Source organism: Nicotiana sylvestris, chromosome 8 (genome assembly GCF_000393655.2).
Source record: "Nicotiana sylvestris chromosome 8, ASM39365v2, whole genome shotgun sequence".
NCBI classification, from domain to species: domain Eukaryota; kingdom Viridiplantae; phylum Streptophyta; class Magnoliopsida; order Solanales; family Solanaceae; genus Nicotiana; species Nicotiana sylvestris.
This window is the reverse complement of record NC_091064.1, coordinates 133,544,929-133,568,400: the sequence shown is the minus strand read 5'-3', so window position 1 is coordinate 133,568,400 and position 23,472 is coordinate 133,544,929.

Below are 23,472 nucleotides of genomic sequence, written 5' to 3'. Positions count from 1 at the left end.
GACCGATTCTTGCGAATGGATTTTCCAGTCATTGAAGGACAAATTAAATCCAGCACCAGTTCTAACACTCCTGGAAGGGACCAATAGTTAGGTTATCTACTGTGACGCTTCAGGCGTTGGATTGGGTTGTGTGTTGATGCAGCATGGTAAGGTTGTAGCTTATAGACAGCTAAGAAAGAATGAGAAGAATTACCTGACCCACGATCTAGAGTTAGCTGCAGTGATTCACGCACTAAAGATGTGAAAGCACTACTTGTAGGGTATTCTTGTTGATATCTATACGGACCATAAGATCCTCCAAAACTTTTTCAAGCAAAAAGGAATTGAATTTACATCAAAGGAGATGGTTGGAGCTACTTAAAGACTATGACGTTGATATTTTATACCATCCGGGAAAGGAGAACGTAGTAGACAACGCCCTCAGCCGTAGATCCATGGGTAACCTGTCGTATTTACAGCTAGAAAAGAGGGGAATAGCCCATAAGGTTCAGCAGCTAGCTAGTCTTGGAGTTCGGATACTAGACTCAGGTGACACTGGAATTACTCTTCAGGATACGACAACATCCTCATTAGTAACTGAAGTAAAGGAACGCCAGTACAAGGATCATATGTTAGTTCATTATAGGGATACCACCCTTCATAAGGAGAAGGCACTGTTTGGAATTACATAAGATGGGGTCCTCAGATATCAAGGATGATCATGTGTCCCTAATGTTGCAGGGCTACGTCGGTAGGTTATGGCAGCCACTCATTATTCTCGTTATTCTATCCATCCAGGAGGGACAAAGATGTATCATGACATCAGGGAAGTATATTGGTGGGACGAAATGAAAAAGGATATAACAGAATTTGTTGCCCAGTATCCTAACTGTCAGTAGGTTAAGATTAAGCATCAAAAACCCAATGGGTTATTGCAAGCTATGGAGATTCCAACTTGGAAACGGGAAGTAATCAATACAGACATTATCATAGGTTTACCTCGTACCCAGCATAAGTTTGATTTGATATGGGTGATTATTGATAGGCTTACAAAGTCAGTCCATTTTCTGACTGTTAGGACTACATATTCCTCAGAGGATTATGAAAGACTTTATATTAAGGAAATAATACGATTGCATGGTGTCCCTATATCTATTATCTCGGATAGAGGAGCTCAATTTACAGCTAACTTCTGGAGGTCCTTCCAAAAAGGATTGGAGACTCAAAAAAGTCATAGTACAACATTTCATCCCCAGACAGACGGACAGGCTGAGCGTACTATTCAGACACTGAAGGATATGTTGCGAGCTTGTGTAATGGACTTCGAAGGTAGCTGGTATGATCATCTGCCGCTTGTTGAGTTCGCATACAATAATAGCTACCATTCTAGTATTCAGATGGCTTCATATGAAGCTCTTTACGGACGGAAGTGCAAGTCACCTATAGGATGGTTTAATGTTGGAGAATCTAGATTACATAGGCCAGACCTGGTTCAACAAGCCATAGAAAAAGTAAAGTTGCTTCGGGATCGACTATTGACAGCTTAGAGTCATCAGAAGTCATATTCTAACATGCGGCGTCGAGATTAGAGTTCGGGGTTGATGACTGGGTATTCTTAAAGGTGGCACCTATAAAGGATGGGATGAGATTTGGAAATAAAGGCAAACTTATCCCACGGTATATTGGGCTTTATAAGATCATTCGGAGAAGGGGCCAAGTAGTTTATGAGTTAGAATTGCCCTCGGAATTAGAGTCTGCCCTCTGATTTTTCATGTATCTAGGCGACCACGAATGATGTACAGATTACAAAGGATTTGTCATACGAGGAAATTCCAGTTGCCATCTTAAACCGACAAATCCGCAAGCCGCGGAATAAAGAGGTAGCCTCTATGAAAGTACTTCGGAGAAACAACAATGCGGAAGAAATGACTTGGGAGGCCGAGGAAAAAATGAAGTCTAGATATCCCTACTTATTTCCTCCTCCAGAAAAGGGTCCGACTGAGACATCATAATCATAAGGTACGTGTATAAATTTGTGTTAGTTATTGTCGTTGGTCATGTGAAGCCATTGTCGATATTCATAATTATGCTCATGTGTGTCATTGGGTTATTAAGCTTCTACGAGGAGAATTAGAAGTGGTGTTGTTACGGATATGACCTTGCCGAAGTTATATAAATAACGGGGAGTTGAACATTCGAGGACGGATGTTTCTAAGGGGGGATGATGTTACATCTCACATTTTCGTACTATAAAATTTCGTTTTCAGTTAACCGACGTAGACTCGGGGATGAGATAATTTTGACGTTAACGTACTTACACTATTTATAACAAGCGCTAAATAAGTGTTATAAAAGATAAAGGGGTACACGGATTAAAGAAAACGAGTTTCGTTGAAAGTGGACAATTTGGAATAAAATACAAGTCGAGCGATAATACCTGATAATTATGAACTAGTACAATGCAAGGTACCATATGACCACGGTAGTGTAATATATAAAGTAAAGATGAAGTATTTTAAAAATAAATAGAATTTTAAGTAATTTGGGATACAGGACATTACCTAGTTAACTAATAAGTGGATAAAAAGAAATAATAAACTACCCCCCCCAACGTGGCAAGAAGCCACAAAGATTAGAAATGACTAAGTATTCATAAATCTAGGTGGCTACATATGAAGGACATAATCATGATGTAATGACATCTTATTCAATTCTTGCCAAAATTAGCTTCATTTCATGTCTTTAGTCTCAATTCATATCTTTGGCTTAAGAGTTAAGTCCTAAGGACATTAGAAACCAAGGAAACCAAATCAATTTAAGTATTTGGCATGAAGCCAAGAATCTTGAAACAGAAAATACTTTCGTCCAAATTCTTGCCAAAGTTTCAAGTGAGATTTCAAAAGAAATCCAATCCAAAACACGCTAGAAACAGAAGCTTGAAAGCAATTTTCAAAAACGTTAGAACAAATTTGAGCTTAAATCCATTCTTGGATCATAATACCTTAGAAGCAGAAAAGTTTCGTTACAATCCAAGTGTAATTTCATCCCTATTTCACAGAAGCAGATTCGTTCAAATAATTCAGAAAACAGGTATGTTAAGGCCCTCCCTTCTTTCTTTTGGCATGGCCCAAATTATATTAAAGAAACGAGCAAATACACAGTTTCCATAAATTACTCTATCCATAGAATTATTAGTGGTGTCTATATTCTTGATTCCCCATGAAAATTATTATTATTTTATGTTCATGGGTCTTAGAATAATACGCAGTTGCAAAAGTTTACCTGGAAGAAATATTGAAATTATTACGTATTTTTCATGCATTTCACTCATGTGCATTGACCCATGACCAGATGGCGTTATATACGCGTATATATGTAAATATATGTATATAGGATATGATAAAAGGTTACGGTGTTATATACGCACCACCACCTGATCAGCTGGTATATGACAATGATGTTGCCCACAATGGCTGAAATATGACTCAGACAGCGTTATATACACGTATATATGTAAGTATATGTATATGGGATATGGTAAAAGGTTACGACATTATATACGCACCACCACCTAATCAGTTGGTATATGTTGATGATGTTTCTCACAGTGACCGAGATGATATGATGGGTTGCCCTAAGTGGATTCATGATATTATCTACACCCATAGACATTATAAACGTTTTAGAATTTATAAAGTTATTAAGATTTAAAGATATGTTTCCTTATTCCATGTTTCATCTATGTCTGTTACGTACTAATTTTCATGCCTTACACGCTCAGTACATTTTTCGTACTGACGCCCTATTTCACGGGGCCTGCGTTTCATGCCCGCAGGTGCAGGTAGGTAAGCTGGTGGTCCCCCTTCTTAGGATCCCTAATCAACGAGAGTTGGCGTGCTACATTTGATCTAGAGCTGCTTTTGATTTTAGTACAACACGTTTATGTATGTATGTATGTATGTATGTATGTATGTATATATATATGGGTATGACGTGGCTCAGCCCCGTCTTTGTACAACTATGTTTCTATTAGAGGTCTGTAGATAGTATGTCTAGTTAGGTTATGTGTGGCCTTGTCGGCTTTCACTTTTTGGATGTATAGTTGTCTATAGCAGTCTTGCCGGCTCGCCCACTGTATTCTGCATGTATACGTACATATGCCTTGATGGCAGGTTTCTTTCACGAATGTTAATTTCGTAATGCAGTAGATGTTATTCAGGTTCATATCTTAGACACATGCTTAGGGGTGTTTGACATGTAGGACTCAGGCACCCGTCGCGGCCCATCGGTTTAGGTTGTGACATGATGTTTCTAATAATGTTTATGAGTTTGATAGGAGCAATGAAATGGAGAATAAGGAACGCGTTGCCTATATTATGGACATGATAAGGTAAGTAGCCGAGCAACAAGATGAAAATCAAAAGGCAATAAAAAGAATTAGTACAACAATCATGAGAATGAAGAAGTGGCTGAAGAGAGTGAGTTCCCATGAGAAGATAATTTGAAGAAGCAAATATAGTGAGCCAATCTTGGCTAGAAGAACAAGCTCAACTGAAAAAATCTCATGAGTTTCTCCGTGATGGTCTTTCAAATATAATAGAACAATTGATAGAAGGAAAAACTGAGCTCAGGCAAGAGATAGACCAATTTGGCTCAGATATCGATGACCTACAAACTAAATTAAATAAAAAGGTTGAGGCGTCTGATGCCCTACAACTAACTGTTGTGGATACTGGCCAGCTTATGGAGCGGAAAGAGGAGTTCCAACTATTCGACCAAATTATTAATGATGCCAAGGTTGAGGATGTGTGCAAAAGTGAGGATGTCAAAAGTGAAGCAATTCTAGAGTTGGAGCACATTGGACCACATTCTAACCATTTTTCAACATTGTGCTTGGTTGGTGACACGAGAATTGATCCGTTTGAGCATATGGAGGAGTCAATGGATGAGGAGCAAAGTGTTTATATTCTGAATGTCATACCAAGGAGATAAAATGACATCCCGCATTTAAAGGCCAAGAAGTGCAAGATGCGATACCTATTGCTTGGTTCCTTTATTCTTACACCACCACCCCAGGAATGTGATAGAAAAATTGAAGCCAAATTGGGGGCGCAATTACATCCTCAAAGTGGAAGGAAAAGTGGTGAAAGTGATGGCGTCGTGCCGCGACGTTAAATCAAGCTCTTGTTGGGAGGCAATCCAATTCTATTTTTTTCTTTTTATTTTTGTTTTTTTAAATTTTGTTATCGTTGTAGTGTTGGTTTTTCTTTTGTAGGATTATAAACACATGAAGCAAAGCCAGAGGAAATATGAAAAAGCGTGCTAGATGGAGAGAACTAAATGTGGGGTGCCCCCTCAAAGGATACCAATCGAGAGAAGTCTGAGTTCCTATGAGCTGCTAATTCTTCGACCTTTGGCCTACCAGGGAGTCTCTTTTACACTCTTGTTATTTATAGTGTGCATTGAGGACATTGCACAATTTTAAGTGTGAGGTGAGAAGATTGTCTGGGTGATTTCCTGTGCTATCTTAGCTTAGTTGTAGTACTCGTTCTTAATATAGTAGTTTTTGTATAAAATATAAATAAATAAATAAATATTAAAAAATGAAAAAAGTAGAAAAAAAATTGGACTTCTCCCAACGATGGATCTCATTCCACAGGTTTCTTGAGGGATTTAAGTTAAAAGAAAAAAAGACAAAAAATATTCTTTTGTTAAGTATTATAATAATTCCCCCTTGTTTTTTTTTATGTCGCGGTTCTTTTCCAAGGGAGTTTGTTTGAACAGGGTGTAGTTAGTTGTATTTTTTTAGGAGTACGTAGGAGCTATTGTGCTGTGATTGGAATTGAAGCAATATCTCTTGACTTTGTCATGCCTTAAGAATAGTGAGTACTTTGGTTGTGACGCTTAGGCTCAGTTTTTGACTCTTGTATAATGTTTACCGTGACAATGGTAATAACAATTAAATTTGTTGGTGGGACTCTAAAAATACGTGATCTATTTTTATGCTAGCTTGTTAAGAAGTTGATGTTAAGTATATGAGATTTAGATACGAAATATAGTTAGGGAGATAGCTATAATCAAACTGATAGGTTGGTTACTCGGAGTCTTGGGCTTGTCGATTCTGGGCCCCGAGATCGATCTAGGGGCTCAATTATGAACTATCGAAGGCAGCAGCTATGTGACTAACAGTTATGATAAACTCAATTGAGGCTCTTTATGGTCAATGATAAACAATAAATGAAGAACAAGTATGAAGACAATAAATGGCAGTAATAATATTGAAGTAATGATATTGAGAGAATATGCTAGAGAGCAAAGAAAATGTTCTTGTATATTTCGTGTGGAGTAGTTGAAGCAACCGACCTTACAAAATGTCAAAGACCCCCTTTATATTGGACAAGAATCCCAACATAGTACAAAAGCATTAATTACAAAAATAGGGGGATGGGACAATTAGATGGCGCCAGGCTCTACCAGTACTAGCTGCATGCCTAGGGAACTCCTCATTCCCATCATGACCGTGGCCAACATTGTCGTTAGGTCGGGCATCAACGAACCTCGAGGGAGGGAGCTCGACCACAGTCTTGCAACCTTGGGTCTCAAGATGATTTCTTGAAATACCTTAATGATGAGAAATTGGACCCTTCAATTTTACCGTATACGGATAGTCTCCACGCTTCCTAGATGAAGTAATATGAAATGATTTTGAGCCCCCGTTCTGAGGAAATCATTTCCATGACGTGAGTCTATCAGAGCATTAATTGCCATGCCCAAAAAACCGTGCAGAGGTCGCTGTTAAATGCGACTATCGAGAAACTCATGAATTGTTTATTGGCTTGTCCCTTCCGCTGCCCATGTGGTTCCTATAATTATATCAACCCTTTGATAATCCTTACCTTCCCAACATCTTCAAATTCGCGAATCCAGACCCATCTCCTTTCACGTTCTTCCTTCTTACTCTTGTAGAGAAAGTTTTACCATCGCAATGGCCAGAACTTCCAGGACGGTTCCTCGGCGGAACGAAGTCGCCTCTTCATCACGGTCGTCTAAGGAGAAAACAAAAGTGATACCCACTATGGGACAATGTACTCCCCCCAATCTTGGCATATTGAAAGATTATACGATCGATAAACCCCCTCTACACTGGGCCGATGCTAACACATGTCCCGGTATGTCAGTGTCGTGACCGATGCAGGAACAGTAAAAAATGACTGGCGATGGAAGAAGGCGGTGTAGGTGGAAATTCCCGACCCTGATGAGAATATAACAGATCACAAAGACGGTTTCATCTACGTATATACTTATCCTTTTACTTTGAGTCATGCTGAGCCTTCTGGACCCCTTTCCTCGTAGATAGACCCGGTCATCCTCAACTTTTACGATAAATATTAGGTGACGCTCGGTCAAATCTGTCCCTCCTTTTGGAGGATAGTCTTGATGCTTCATTATTTCACCGACCAGGTTGGGGGTGAGACCTTTACCCTAAATCACTTGATCAGGATGTACAGCCCCCAGTTCTATCGAGGCTTGATTAGGCTTCATCATCGATCCAAGAAGTCATTTTTCTCGAGCACCGATGAGGAGAAAGATCGGGGATGGATGAGTAGGTTCATCCGAGTTAAAACCTTGGACATCATCCCAGCCGGGAGGATTCCTTTCCCGGAGAGGTGGAACATGTAGCATAAGCATTTTTCCCTTCGGACATGTTTTGTGACCCTCTTTCCTTTCTTCCAAAAAATGATGCAGTTGCCACTTGGTATCATGAAGCGGTTCTGGATCTGTCGGGGTGGATTAGGTGGTTGGATAACAAGTTTCCGTATCTTGCCCGATCTTGGACCGACCTAGCCAAGACGTTGTGGGTGGCCAAGAACCTTGGTAAAGTTTCTCTTACCGCCTACGTCTTAACCCTATGTTTTTTTGCACCTTCTTATGATGATAAGTTGTGGACGTTATGCTTGTGCAGGCCTTAACGAGAATGTGCTAATGAGACCACTCCCTGAAGGTGGGACGGAGGTTTCGGAGCCTGCCGAGGGTAATAAAAGGAAAGGCAAGGAGGTTGTCAACCCTTCTGTGACGAATAAACCTAAGCCACACAGGCCTAGAATCGCCATTAGGACCTCGACTTCTACTTCTGAGGCAAGCCTCAGTGTTGGGGATAAAAATGATGATGAGAGCGGATACCGTTTGGAGGAGAGGTTGAGGCCGGACATGGGAATCCTGTAGATACTCCAATTGGAAGCTGCTGAATCGGGGATGGCTGACTCAGGTCAATCCCGTGCGGTGGAGACCCTCAAGGAGGATGCTATCGTGGTTCCCGATCCTGCGGTTGGACGTGGTGCAGTTTCTGGTAGGGGGACCATTGTTGCTGGTCCCGAAGGATCTGGGCTCGGTGCTTTTCAAGAGCAAGAACTGCCCCTCGTGGACATTGGTGAAATAGGCAATTTCATTTTTGGCTCCCATTTCTCATTAGGGGAGCTAAGGGGTGCTCAATATGTGGACGCCTCCAAAGACGGGGGTCCTCTCAACGGGGAGGCACACCGGGCAATATTTTTGACGATGTTAGCGGGAACGTCGACCTTGATGCTCATGGCTCTATCAAGGTAGTCGAGAGGTTCATGCAGCAAGTGATAGCTATTTTAAGTACGTTTCTTTTAGCCTCGAGCATCTTTCCTCATTCTTCTAACTCTTCTGTTTTGATGTAGTGCAAGGAGATGTATGATCATGCCTTCTTCAGGCTTAACGAGGAGCTTTCGTGCCATGAGAAGGAGCTTGAGAAGTTGTCCTCAAGACTGCGAGAGTCGAAAGCTCGTTCCATCCAGAAAGAGAAAGAGTCAGGCAAACTCTGGCTACTTTGGAGGGAGCACTCCGAGAAAAAGCTGCCCTAGTCGAGCAGGTATTTTGTTATGCATGAGTCTCTCCTTTGTTCCCATAATTCGATACTGATTGGCTTACTATTCTTTTTGTAGGTCGAGCGAAATGACTCACAAATTGGGCGACTGAATGTGGAGGTCCTCGGGCTGAGGAAACAAAATGAGGAAGTGACCTCGGAGTTGGCGTCAACTCGTGATCTTCTCAAGGATGCTCGAAAGGAGACAGCTGAGCTGGTTGTGGCAAAGTCCGAGATCGAAAGAAATGTGGCCACTTACCTGAAGGACGTAGCCACAACACATCAAATAGCCCATGACGTATCGATAAAGGCTGAGCAGACTCTGACTCGAGCCATCAAACATGCTAGGGCGGAGGTGAGGAAAAAAACATTGGAGGAGATCGAGGCCATAGAAGTCGATCTATCAGTTGAATTTGAGGAGGCCCGGGAGCTGGAGATAAAGTTGGCCTTTTTGATCGTCCCAGATGAGGATCTCGGAGATGGTTTGGTGGACAGTGGTGATGAAAAGTAGGCCTTGTGTCACTTTTGCCCCCCCTTTTTGTGCATGTACTCCCAGGGGATTGAGTCTTGTAAAGACGCCCCTTGTAAATATATTTTTGGTAATGAAAAGAAAGGGTTTTTCTTCTCTATGTCTTTTTGTTCTTTTTACCTCCCTGCTCGAGCAGAATTAACCTTCGACTCTTGGCGTTGATTCTTCAAAAACCGTATTCGGAGCGACCGAAACCCCTAAATCGGGTCCTGTTCCGAAGTTAGATCGGCGGCTTCTTTAGGGCCGGTGCTAGTGACAGCGAGGAGCCCTCGAGGACTCGCTGCTTCTCGAATTTCGTAGGATAGTAGTATTCGATTAGTTTGGTGAAGGGACCCTGGAGTGGTCCTGTCAGTGCATTTACCTAGAAAAAGAGTGATGTCAATGCAACCAACATTAATTGGCCCTCTGGGTAGGCGAGCATCCGCTGCCTTGCCCCTTTATATTCATTCATTTGCCTCTCAAGTGGAGATTGCGCTTCTTTGAACAACCACAGGACCTGGCGCTCTGTGCTGGTTCTCCCGTTGTTCCTACTCAAAATCTTTGTTCAAATTCATATTTCCCCCTTCTCAATTCATCATAACCATGACTGATATGTCGACATTCGTCCATAAAAGAGAGGGGGGTTCTGCCTACGTTTCGCATTCGGTCGGTGATACACTGCCGGTGCTCGGTGAGCGGGCCTCGAGGTGTCTTGCCTCGAGGGGGATATTATGTTGGGGAGACCTCCCAATGTTCTAGGACATCGGGAGCATGCGTCGAGGTTCATCTCATCAGTGGGAGAGGGAGACCTTAAGATGATCCGAAAAGACTGCGGATGGGAAGAAGGTATGGTATTACAAGTACCTTCCTCTGAGGAGAGCATCATGACCTATGTCGAGGGGTTTTTGAGCGTATACATGAATATTTTTGCATAGGGTCCCCCCGACTGGGTCGTGCTTGAGTTCTATCGGAGATATCAAGTTACCTTGGCGCAGGCTCACCCATTCCTTTGGAAGATAGTGCAGATGATTAGATATTTCGCCGACAAGGCTAGGATTGATTTTACCCTCAGTCATCTCATGAGGTTATATCAGCCATTGCGCTATCGAGGTTTGATTGCTCTGTAACGTCGATCCACCTGGGTTCCTATCGTTAACAGCGTAGATGACGAGGATCGTGGATGGATGAACCGGTCTGTTCGAGCTCGAATGATCGATATCATTCCTGGAGAGTTTCTGCCCTTTTCTGAGGAATGGAACTTCACACGTAAGTGTCGCACTTGTTTTTTCATTGTTTTGACCAAAGGCGGGCTCCATAATGACATTTTTCTGTTTCGTTTCTGTAGCGACTCCCTGGTTGCCGAACGAGGTCCCTGATTTGGCCAAATGATATTGCAAGCTGTCAGCCTGCTCGACTTATGATAGGCAGGTGGCGAGACCTGTCCAAAGGGAGGTGGGAGGGAAAGCATCATGGTAAGCGCCTGGTGGCTTGTTTCCCCAAAATGGTGTTTTCTTTTCAACGTACTAACTTAGCCGCCATGCTGGAGATTTTTCTGAAATGAGACCGTGCTCTCTTGGAGAGGAGGAGAGACTACCGATCTCGGGGTCGAGGGTCGATGATAAATAAAAGGAATCTCCGGGGTGTGAGGAGGCTCGCAGTGGGGCGAGTCCTTCTCAGCGAATCAAGAGAGGCGATCCAATCGATCATTCAGTTTTGGGGACTTTTGTTCTCGAAAGAACGTTCCCCGTTTCTATTGATGGTGCTTCAGGGGATACTAAGCCATCGGACCTTGGCTCGGCTTTTGGTGAGGCTCAGTGGCTCGGCTTTATGGTAAGTTTGGTAGCCGACATGGGACTATCCCGACTTCACACTTTTCCTTTCTTAATGAATTTGATTTCGCAGGCCTTCGAGAGGCTCACATATGAGCTACTTCGTTACGAGGCTCGGTTGCAGAGAACTTTGGATAGGGAGAAATCTCTTAAGCTTCTTTGTGTAAAGTGAGCTGGTACCCCTGTGGTGCGAGGCAGATCGGAGCTGGAGCTGGGAAAGCTGCTTTAAGAGACAGGTATCTTGTATCTCATGTTGACGTATGCACATTATTTCATCTTCGGAGGTTAACATTTCAATATTTCAGTTGGAGAGCAAAACGAAGGAGCTGGAGCGACTTTAGGGTGAAGTTGGCAGAGTCAAGCGTGAGCTAGACGAGTTGCAAGCCCATGTAGATGCCCAAGTTGCAGCCAAGGAGAGTGTTTTTGCTAAAGTTTCCACCCTAGAGATGCAAATCCGGACTGTTCGTGCGAGTGATTCTGTGCGGGCGAACATGATCGCAAAGCTCGAGTTTCAGCTTTCGAAGACGAAGGCCGAGGTGGTGAATGCCCGGGTCGAGACTGTGATAAGTAGCACTAGGGCTGACCAGAGAGCGGCGGCTTATTTGAAGAGTGTTTCCACTGCTAGAGTTGAGCTAAGGAGAACTCTTGGTCGAGCGAGCAGCAATAAAGAGTACGCAAAGTGCAAATCTCGGAGGGATACTCTCGAGGAAGTTCACGCCAGGGGTTTCGATCTCTTGGAAGAGATCGAGCAAGACAAGGCAGAGTAGTATGATAAACTCAATGGAGGCTCTTTATGGTCAATGATAAACAATAAATAAAGAACAAGTATGAAGATAATAAATGGCAGTAATAATATTGAAGCAATGATATTGAGAGAATGTGCTAGATAGCAAAGAGAATGTTCTTGTATATTTCGTCTGGAGTAGTTGAAGCAACCAACCTTACAAAATATCAAAGACCCACTTTATATAGGAGGGGAATCCCAACATAGTACAAAAGCATTAATTACAAAAATAGGGGATGGGACAATTAGATGGCACCAGGCTTTGCCAGTACTAGCTGCATGCCTAGGGAACTCCCCATTCCCATTGTGACCATGGCCAACATTGTCATTAGGTCGGGCGTCAACGAACCTCGAGGGAGGGAGTTCGACCACAGTCTTGCAACCTCGGGGTCTCGAGATGATTTCCTGAAATGCCTTAATGACGAGAAATTGGACACTCCGATTTCACCGTATACATATAAGTACCTTAAATTGTATGATCTTAACTTTGCATAACTTCTTTTACTAGAGTGTCTTGATGAGTCCAATCTTGAGTGAGTTATGTGCCATGTGTGTGTGAGGTTTGTGTATTATTTTGTGCATTGCATTTGATATCTAGAACTTGCCTCGTGTGTTTGCAAAGCAAAATAGTAGTTTTGTTCAGACTTGGAAGTGGTATAGGCATTTCTTTGTTGAACTAGCTATATGTTTTAACCGCCTAATTGTTATGTATCGTAGTTAACCCTTTGAGCCTGTAATCCTGTTTCTTTGGAAACCACATTATAACCCTTACCCATTTGTTTGAATTAACTATCTATTTGAACCTTTTCACCTCTCATGAGCACTTGAATCGTAATGAACTTTGTAAATTTTAAAGTGGAGGTTGGGTTGGCTTTTGAGTAGAACTAATAAAATAAGGAGAAAGGTGCACTGTTGGGAAACAGTAAGAGCCACTTGAATTGAAAAAAAATAGTTGTATTGTGTGAAAAATATTCCTTGATAGTGGTACTCTTTATGAAATTGTGCTTAAAGAAAAGTCACCCCCTTGATAGTGGCTTGTATTATTTCACCCCATGCTAACCCTATCTCACATAAATAGTCTTAGAACGTGACTTTGGTGGGGGTAGGAGGGGAATGTGACTTCTGTGAGGGAGGAACACATACCACGCTTGGAGGAGGCTTATATTCCTTTAATTTCATAGTTTATTAGTTCTAGAGTTATGAGGCGCTACATGAACGTTGTAGTTTGAAGCTTGAATTGTTCTTATTATTTTATCATATTGGTTTATTTATTCAATCTTGTGCTTAATTATTTGATTGCTTGATCACCAATTGAATACTATCTACGAATCTAGGATTGAACTCGTGAGAGGGATTTCTAGATTGCATATAAAATTGAGTAGAGCAAGATCTTGAACTCGAGTATCGGGAACTGATTTGCGGTTAGGATAGGAATATACCTAATCGCCTTGCTTGGTTATTATACGAGAATTATAAATGTGTTCTTATTAATCCTGATTCCATAGGAATATAGGCGTTAGGTTAGCTTGAATAGGCGATTGTACTTTGGGAGAAGGCTACGAGCAACATTAATCCCGTCAATCAATAAACCAGATAAATTAATTAGACAATTTAGGTAGAATACTCAACAAGATTGTTACCTAACCCATAGCTCTGGAATATTTTCTCCCATTAAATTCGCGTCTAAGTTCGCCAATTTGTTTCCTTTGTTTCTTAATTTACTACTCCAGATTATCTTTAGTTAAATATTCATACTTTAGAATTCGTTTGAATAGATTAAGTGTTTGAGTTTAATTTAGTTGATAGTTAATCACAAATCCCTATGGGTACGATATATGAACTTACAATCCTATATTACTTATCGATCACGTATACTTGCGTGTGTGTTAGGGAGCAACACTAGATGGCCAAATCCCAAAGCAAAATATAAATTCCTCTAGTCCATACCCTCACAAGGCCAAATATATAATAATGTTCTCAATTCGAGTACAAATCAATATTGAAATCATCAAAAATACTTTATTTTCTTCAAGTCAAAAATTCTCTTTTCCATCTATATGATTCTTTGATTCTAGGGCAAAACGGATGATATATTCATGTTATAATCGTATACTCTAGTTGGGATTAGTAGCCCATCATCGTAGATGAAAACCCATTCATATTTACCTCAATTTGAGTTCCCTAATGAAATAAGCTCATAGCACAAAATATGGCTATTTATATAAGAAACCTAAGAGTTTGCTGAAAAATTAACCCTACACTCTCACGCTATGCATCGCATCATATCTCTAACTTGCATTATTTTTGGTTAAGTTGTGATAGCACTGCCATCCTCCAGTAAAAAGGTCATAACTCTTTGTACAATGTCTAAATGACAAACAATTTGCACCTATAAAAACTAGACTCAAATCCCTATACTTTCTTTTATTTATTAATCATCCCCGAATTAGCTATATGTTTGAAGTATACTTGCGAAGCCGCGCGAAGTGCAGAAGGCTATGTTTTAGAAGCTCAAATCTTTTTCAAACTTGCTTAAAACGTGTTGAAATTCACCCGAGTCGCTCAAGCCTCCTCCAAACCATCCCCACAAGTCCAAATACCTTTTATGAACTTATTCAAAGGCTCTAAACACAAAGCAAACTTAACAACTCAAAACGAAAACTAAATTCAAACTTATGAATCTTTAAGTTCCGACTTCTATGCAATGGCGCTAAAATGCTCGCGAGCTCCTCGGGTTCTAATTTGAATATATAAGTACAAGCCCAAAAACATCATATAAACTTATTAGAAGTTTCAAATATGAATAAAAGCTAGAATACATAAATTGGGGAGTAGAGTTATTTCTTTTAGCCTTTAATATTCCAAGTAGCAAAACAATGTTCCTAAGTCTTCCTGAATTCTTCGTGACTCAAACGACCTATACACACAAGTCATAAAATATCACACAAACCTACTCAAAGTCTCAAAATAACAAAACAAGATGATAGAATACTTTATGGCATGTTGGATCGTTTCATATTATGACGGTCAAGGTGCAATTATAGTGGTTGATGATCAATTTTCTTCTACCAGAATTAAAATGTTGATCGGGAAAAGTGATACAAATGAAGGTGCAAGAGAGATTATTCGAATAGAGTGTTTTTTTGTGTGGAATTTTTGTGTGGAATTTTTGTGTCTTCTTTTTGTGAGTGTTGTACAAACTATGAGTGGTGGAGTACTAACAGTAGTCTTCAAGTGATGTTTTTCTGGAGTGAAAATAATAAATTATTATAATTATTGTTGATTATGAAGGAGTTACTACAAAAATGATGGTCAAATCTGGACTATATCGCAAAGTTTTGATAAAATAACTATTTATTGTGGTAGTTTGCAAAGACCGCGCAGTCTCCAGACGGATCCGCAAGAACAAAAACAAAAAAAATTCATAAAACCCTAGAATTCCAATCTACGTCTTCCCCCTTAGTCCAACTTCTCCTCCACTTTTCAGTGTTTTCATATGGTATTCTTATATATACTCGTCACCTCGTATGTACGTTACCCCAAAATACCTATCACCTAGCAAACAAGATGATTTGATAAAAGTTTTTTTATTCACGATCAAGTCTCAACTCTGGCATAGCTCTATTCTTCAAAATCCATCTTTCTATGCTCCAAGTCCCTCAAACAAGCCCAAAGAATACTCCACAATATCAATCCATGTCATATGAATCAATTCCATAAGTAAAGGATATTCCTAGGTCAAAGTTAACAAAAGTCAACCAAGGCTAGATGGTCAAATCCCAGAGCAAAATTTAAATTCCTCTAGTCCATACCCTCATGAGGCCAAATATATAATAAGGTTCTCAATTCCAGTACAAATCACTATTGAAAGCATCAAAAATACTTTATTTTCTTCAAGTAAAAAATTCTCTTTTCCATCGTTATGGTTCTTTGATTGTAAGGCAAAACTGATGATAGATTCATGTTATAATCCTATATTCCAGTTAGGATTAGTAGCTCATCATCGTAGATGAAAAACCCTTCCAAATTTACCTCAATTCGAGCTACCTAATGAAATAAGCTCATAGCAAAAAATATGGTTATTTATATAAGAAACCTAACCCTACACTCTCACGCTAAGCATCGCATCATGTCTCTAACTTGCAACATTTTTTGTTAAGCCGTGATAGTACTTTCGTCCTCCAGTAGAAAGGTCATAACTCTTTGTACAATGTCTAAATGACAAATAATTTGCACCTCTAAAAACTAGACTCAAATGACTATAATTTCTTTTATTTATTAATCATCCCCAAATTAGCTATATGTTTGAAGATATACTTGCGAAGCCGCGCCAAATGCAGAAGGCTATGTTTCAGAAGGCCAAATCTCTTTCAAGCTTTCTTAAAACGTGTTGAAATCCACCCGAGTCACTCGAGTCTCCTCCAAACCATCCCGACAAGTCCAAATACCTTTTTATGAACTTATTCAAAAGGCTTTAAACATAAAGCAAAATGTAGCAACTCAAAACGAAGACTAAGGTAAAACTTATGAATCCTTAAGTTCCAACTTCTATGCAATGGTGCTAAAATACTCCTGGGCTCCTCGGGTTCTAATTTGAATATATAAGTACAAGTCCAAATACATCATATAAACTTATTAAAAGTTTCAAATATAAATAAAAGCGAGAATACATAAATTGTGGGGTAGTGTTGCTTCTTTTAGACTTTAATATTCCAAGTAGCAAAATAGTGTTCCTAAGTCTTCCCGAATTCTTCGTGACCCAATCTACCCATACTCACAAGTCATAAAATATCACACAAACCTACTCAAAGACTCAAATAACAGAACAGGATGCTAGAATACTGTATGGCCTATTGGATCGTTGCATATTGTGACGATCAAGGTGCAATTATAATTGTTGATGATCAATTTTCTTCTACCAGAAGTAAAATGTTGATCGGGGAAAATGATACAAATGAAGGTGCAAGAGAGATTATTCAAATAGAGAAATTTTTTGTGTGGAGTTTTTGTGTCTTCTTTTTGTTAGTGTTGTAGAAAATATAAGTGGTGGAGTACTAACGGTAGTCTACAAGTGATATTTTTCTAGCTTGGAAAGAATAAATTATTCCAAATACTGCTGATTATGAAGGAGTTACTACAAAAATGATGGTCAAATATGGACTATATCGCAAAGTTTTAATAAAATGACTATTTGTTGTGGTAGTTTGCAAAGACCATGCAGTCGCCAAACAGATCCGCAAGCTCAAAAATAAAAAAAATCATAAAACCCTAGAATCCCAATCTGCGTCTTCACCCTTAGTCCAACTTCTCCTCCGGTTTTCAGTGTTTTCATATGGTATTTTTTATATACACTCATCACCTCATATGTACGTTACCCCAAAATACCTAGTATCACGACCCAAATCGATGGGCAGCGACGGGCACCTAGTACCTTACTCAACTAAGTACCAATGTAACGTATTTTTCGCATCATACTATCATAGGTAATTGGGCAATCATGGCCAAAACTCGCAATTTATAACTATAACTGGGAAAGCACTGTATCAATGAACCATTTTTTTTAAAACATGAATACATGTGGACCGTCAAGGCCTCTGATATACTGTACAAAATGAAGCTCTGTCTACAAAGCCTCTAAGAGTATTTGACATCAAAGGGGACAGGGCATCTTCCTACCCATAAGTCTGTAGCAAAAATTTGACACGATGACTCATAGACTTGGCTGCACTCCGAATGAGGTTGAGTCTTCCCGATCCTTCGCTGAAAGCTAACCTTGTCTACTATAAGGGCTCGTCAAACTGGTTGTCTATACCTGTAGGCATGAATGCAGTGTCCCCAACAAAAGGACGTCAATACGAATAATGTACCGAGTATGTAAAGCACATAAATAAGTATATAAAAGACATGGAAGAAACATGGAGTAAATGACTCGACCTGTAAGTCTGGATAACGCTGTAAATCAGAAAATACTTATAGTATCATGCATATGCGTATGAATGTCATGTCAGGCATAGGTACATGTATTAATAACATCATCAAGCCTCAGAGGGCATCCCATCATATCATCTCAGCCACTGTGGGAAAAATCATCAACATATAATAGCTGATTAGGTGGTGGTGCGTATATAATACCGTAACCTTTTTCCTTATCCCATATACATATATATACATATATATATAACTCCATCTGGTCGTGGGTCAATGTACATATATAAATGAATGCAATGCATGAGAAGTACGTCAATAAAATCTTTCGAAATGTCATAAGACCATTATGCCTTTGATTAACATCATGAAGTAAACTTTATCAATTTACGTATTTTCTGAGACCCATGAACAAATGGTAAAATAATAGGACACATGGGGAATCAAGAACATAAGCATCTCTAGCATTTATATGAATAGAGTCATTTATGGAAGTTGTTCATTTGCTTGTTTCGTTTGTATCGTATGGATCATGCCAAAAGGAAAGAAGGGATAGCCTTAATACACCTGAGCCAATTCTCTTGACAATCCCTCTAACACACGTCAATTGCGACAACACGTAACGGCGGATCGAAGTAAGGAAAAATTCGTATGATATTCTTGAGAAAGATTTCACCCAACTCCCTTAGAATCACAAAATCCTGTTACTATTACGCAGTATAATTTCGTATGAAATTTTTTTGCTTAAGATTGTTGCTTGTTGAATTCTTATGCACCTCTCTTAATTCTAATCCACCTCTATTTGTTAATTTAGAGGTCTTATACCTTAGTGGGAGTGGGCCCCACTAAGGTGATGACTTAGCTTTAAATGTGACACCTTATCATGTGAGTTTAAGAGTCATAAATTTGGTAAGGTTTTCTGCCACGTTTTAGGGGGATTAGGCTTATCAAAATGTCATAATTATTTAGCTAATATTTCCCCAAATATCATTAATTACCCCATTAACTACATAATCAAGAATTATCTCAAATTACTTAAAATACTACTTACTTTTAGCATATTTATACATCTTACTGTCATGGTCAACTGGTACCTTGTATGGCACTAGTCTATAAATACGGGATATTATAGTTTGGACCGTATTTTATCCTCAAATTCTCAAGCTTTGACGGAACTTATTTTCTTTGATTCGCATAGCCTCTCACCTTCAAGAATTTATTTATCACTTGTTTGAAATAGCATAATGCTTATAATCTCAAAATAATCTCATTTCCGAACTTACGTCGATTAACTTATGATGAAACTTTAACGTACGAAAATGCGGGATGTAACATCTCATTTTCCGAGCTTCAATCAATTTACTTATAGAGTACTTTCACATACGAAAACATGGAGTGTAACATCATTCCCCCCTTTAGAACATTCGTCCTCGAATGTTGACTGATGCACTTATCATTTTCATAACTTATGTCTTCCGAATACTTTAGTACTCTTCTTGCCATATAGGCATCTATTTTGTGAATAATTCCAAAGGCCAGGGTATTCCCCCTTTTAGGCCTCTTTATTACACCACGACTTGTGGTTGGAATCCTTCCAATATTGTAACTGTTGCTATCTTCTATCATGCGGCCTATACGACTGTTTCCTTGTAAGTGCACCTATGCGATTATTCTCTCCTTTTTCCTCCAGCTTTTAGCCAATGTCTAGGCGTTACTTTGCAAACATATACAGAGCTTGACAGGATATCCCTCTTGGCATCTATAGGTATACTGAAGTTCTTCACTCAGTACTTTGTCGAACCTACAAATGTTGCTATATCTTATTTCATAGACCCAATTATCTATCTGTATGACTTTACTGCATCTAGATAGGTCATACTATACCATAACTCTTACTTCAATTTATCGTTGCTAAGGTCTTCTACCAAACTCCATGTTACTCTCGTTGCTTATCCTATATGTATAAATATAAGTCCTTAATGCTTCCCCATTACCGTTCATCTTAAGAATGATGGCCTATTCTCATCTCATACTTTGTAACTTTTATCCATCCATTGTTGATTCACCTCGATGTTGATCTACAATTTACTACTGATAACTTGAAACCTCTTATGTAATACATTGTCACTGGGGCTTACATCTCATTGGGGGATATCTGAAGTGACTTGCCTAATCTACCTAGGGGCAATACTATACTTCAATAATCGTATTTCATAGTATCCCAATTTGATTCACCTCACGTGGGTATTTTAATCCCGTACAATTCATGTATCCCTTTTTTCTTCAAATCGTTACTCAATCGAAGGCCCAAACGTCATCCTTTATATATCACAATTACACCCTTATTCTACTATTAGGGCAATATTACATCTCTTCTAAAATGCTACGTATGATGAGTAACTTCTTTGAATTCATTCAGGCTATACTGAACTTTCTATAACTTAGAGAAACAATTAGCTCTTTTGTCTTCATGGGCTTAATCCCTAGGACTTATCCATTCTCGTCACCTTTTCACTTGCCTTTCCTTATCCTTACTCATGTCCTCCTAAAACATTGCAGCTCTAACATACTTTAGCTTGCGACTTATACATATCCATTTATATTACTCGCAACCTTCCTTCAACTTGCTTGCACCATAGATTCCTTGTGTTATTCTGGAACATCAAGCGAGACATCATATCGTCTTTAACTCTTCTTTACTCTCTTAACTAGACCTCTCAGTACCCAAAAACTATGGGCTGGAAGATATGCCACTGACGACGCTGCTACCATTCCGTGATACTGAATTCCAGTGCTTCTGGCCTTCTATCTGAAGTATGGACTATTCACAATCTCTTGCATTTGAGTATCTCGTACGTTCTTCACCTTTACCTTACTTACCTTAAAATATCGCCTCACATTTTCTATCTCTTTGATGACCTCCCTTACATATTGGCATACACAATCCGGTGGGAGCTTTATACTGACTTCTTATGAGGCTGGTACTTTTCTAACTGGCTTTATTATAGAGCCGTTATAGAGTATGGTTGTTGTATTATGTCTCCTACAATGTTCTCAATCACGATTTCTATAATTTTCTTGGTCTAATAATTAGACTCTTAATTTACTTGGTTGATGTAATTCTTTAGTTTCCTCTTCCTTCTGATCAAGCTTTATGTAGGCTTATGTTATCTTCCAATTTGCAGCTCCTGGTATTATTTATTACTTAAGCCCTTCATGGGTGCTATGGAATATCCATAACACAATCTTCTAGCAATTCAATCCTTTTTCTATGCCATAGACTCAATACTTTCTTTTAAGTTATACCGAAGTTTTCTACGGCTGTATGATTGTCAACATATATGTTGCACAGATAATACTCCAAAAACTAAAGTGCATTCATAACGTAACTAACTATGGATCATTGATTGAATAATTCCTTTCGTTCCATCTCAGCTTTCTTCAAACATAAGCAATTAATTTTCATGCTCTTTCTGTAACGGCCTGGCCGGTCGTTTTAAGAATTACCACACTAATCCCCTTGTTTGGTTCTGCTATTGTGAGTTTCCGGAAGGATTTATTTGGAGTTTCGGAGAGTTTTGGGACACTTAGTCCCTAAAAGAGAGCTTAAGTTTTAGAATTTGAACCGTAGTCGGAGCAGTGTGAAGACGACATTGGAATGGAATTTCGTCGGTTCTGTTATCCCCGTTGGGTGATTTCGGGTTTAAGGGTGTGTTCGGATTGTGTTTTGGAGTTCTATAGCTTATTTAGGCTTGAAATGTCGAAAGCTGAATTTTTGAAGTTTCCGGTTTGATAGTGATATTTTGATCTAAGGGTCGTAATAGGATTCCGGAAGTTGGAGTAGCTCTGTAGTGTTGAATGTGATGTGATTGCAAAATTTTAGGTCATTTGGATGAGGTTGGATAGACTTTTTGATCGAAAGCGTAATTTGAGAGTTTTGGAGTTCTTAGGCTTGAATTCGATGTTAAACTAGTGTTTCGATATTGTTTTGAGCGTTCTGAAAGTTGGAACAAGTTTGAATGATGTTTTAGGATTGGTTGGCATGTTTGGTTGAGGTCCCGGGGGCCTCGAGTGAGTTTTGGGTGCTTAACGGAAATTGAATTAGACTTAGGAAATTTTGATGTTTGGCTGAACCTATCATAACCGCACCTACGTGAATGGGACCATAGGTGCGGCGCCACAGAAGCGACTGGGAGACCGCAGATGCGGCCAGATGAGGAAAAGCTAGAAGCCGCAGGTGCGGAAGTGTCCACGCACCTGCGTGACTACAGATGCGGTAAATTGGTCGTAGATGTGTAAATGGGAAATTAATGAATTATCGCAGGTGAGGTTGAGTTTCCGCAGAAGCGGGACTGCAAGTCCGGTCCCTTGGCCGCAAAAGCTGATTTTCTGGGCAGAAAACAAGACATTTCGAGGGTTTGAAATCAAAAGTTAGAAAATCGATTTGGAGCTCAGAAGAGGGCAATTTTGGGAGGATTATGAAGATGAAATCAGTGGGTAACGATTCCTAATCCCTTTCTAGTTGTATTCCTATAATCTAATCTTAGTTTTGTCATTTAATTTCGGATTTGGGATAAAAATTGAGGAAAAGTGGAGAAACTTCTTAGGCCTAATTTTGGGGTTTTGATCTAGATTTTGATGTCGGATTGGAATAATTTTGGTATAAATGAACTCGTGAGAGTATGAGGATTCTGAATTTGTAAATTTTACCCGATTCCGAGAAGCGGGCCCGGGGGCATTTTGGTCTCTTTTTTTCTCCTAATTACACGTATTAGCTTAGAATTAATTAGTGGAATCAGTTACTTGAAATAATATTTACATTATGCAATTGACTTGAATAGATTTGGGTCATTTGGAGTCGAGTACTCGTGGCAAGAGCGTGATTTCGGGTTGATTATTGAGCTGGTTTGAGGTAAGTGGCTTGTCTAACCTTGTGTGGGGGAACTTCCCTTAGGATTTGGTATTGTTGATATTTGAAATGCCTTGTACGTGAGGTGATGAATGTGTACTTGTGCTAATTGTTGAAAATCCTATTTTCATTAATTAAATATAATTGTGCTTCTTTTCATGTCTATACTACTTGCAATTTAAGCTTACTGTTAGCTTAGGGAAGCTTGTCTAATTGACTTAATTGCTTTATTTGCTCAAACTACCTTATTTGGATTCTGTGCAGCATGCTAGGTTAGAAATACCTATTTTACCTTGGTATGAAATTTGGATTGAATTGAATATTATTCGTGTTGTTGTTGTGTGTTTACTTTGGGACTACGGGACGGTATCCCGGTAGATACCCCTGCACGTTTACTTTGGGACTACGGATCTGTGTTCCGGTAGATCCCTCTGCACATTTATATTAGAACTACGAGACTACACCGGGTAGATTCCCCCAATACTGGATATTTACATTTGGAACTACGGATCGGTATTCCGGTAGATCCCCACGCACTATTAGTTGGACTACGGGACGACACTTGGGAGATCCGCTGAATATTTACATTTGGGGACTACAGGACAGCATCGTGGGAGATCCTCGGTTTTTATTGCTATGTAGAGTTACATT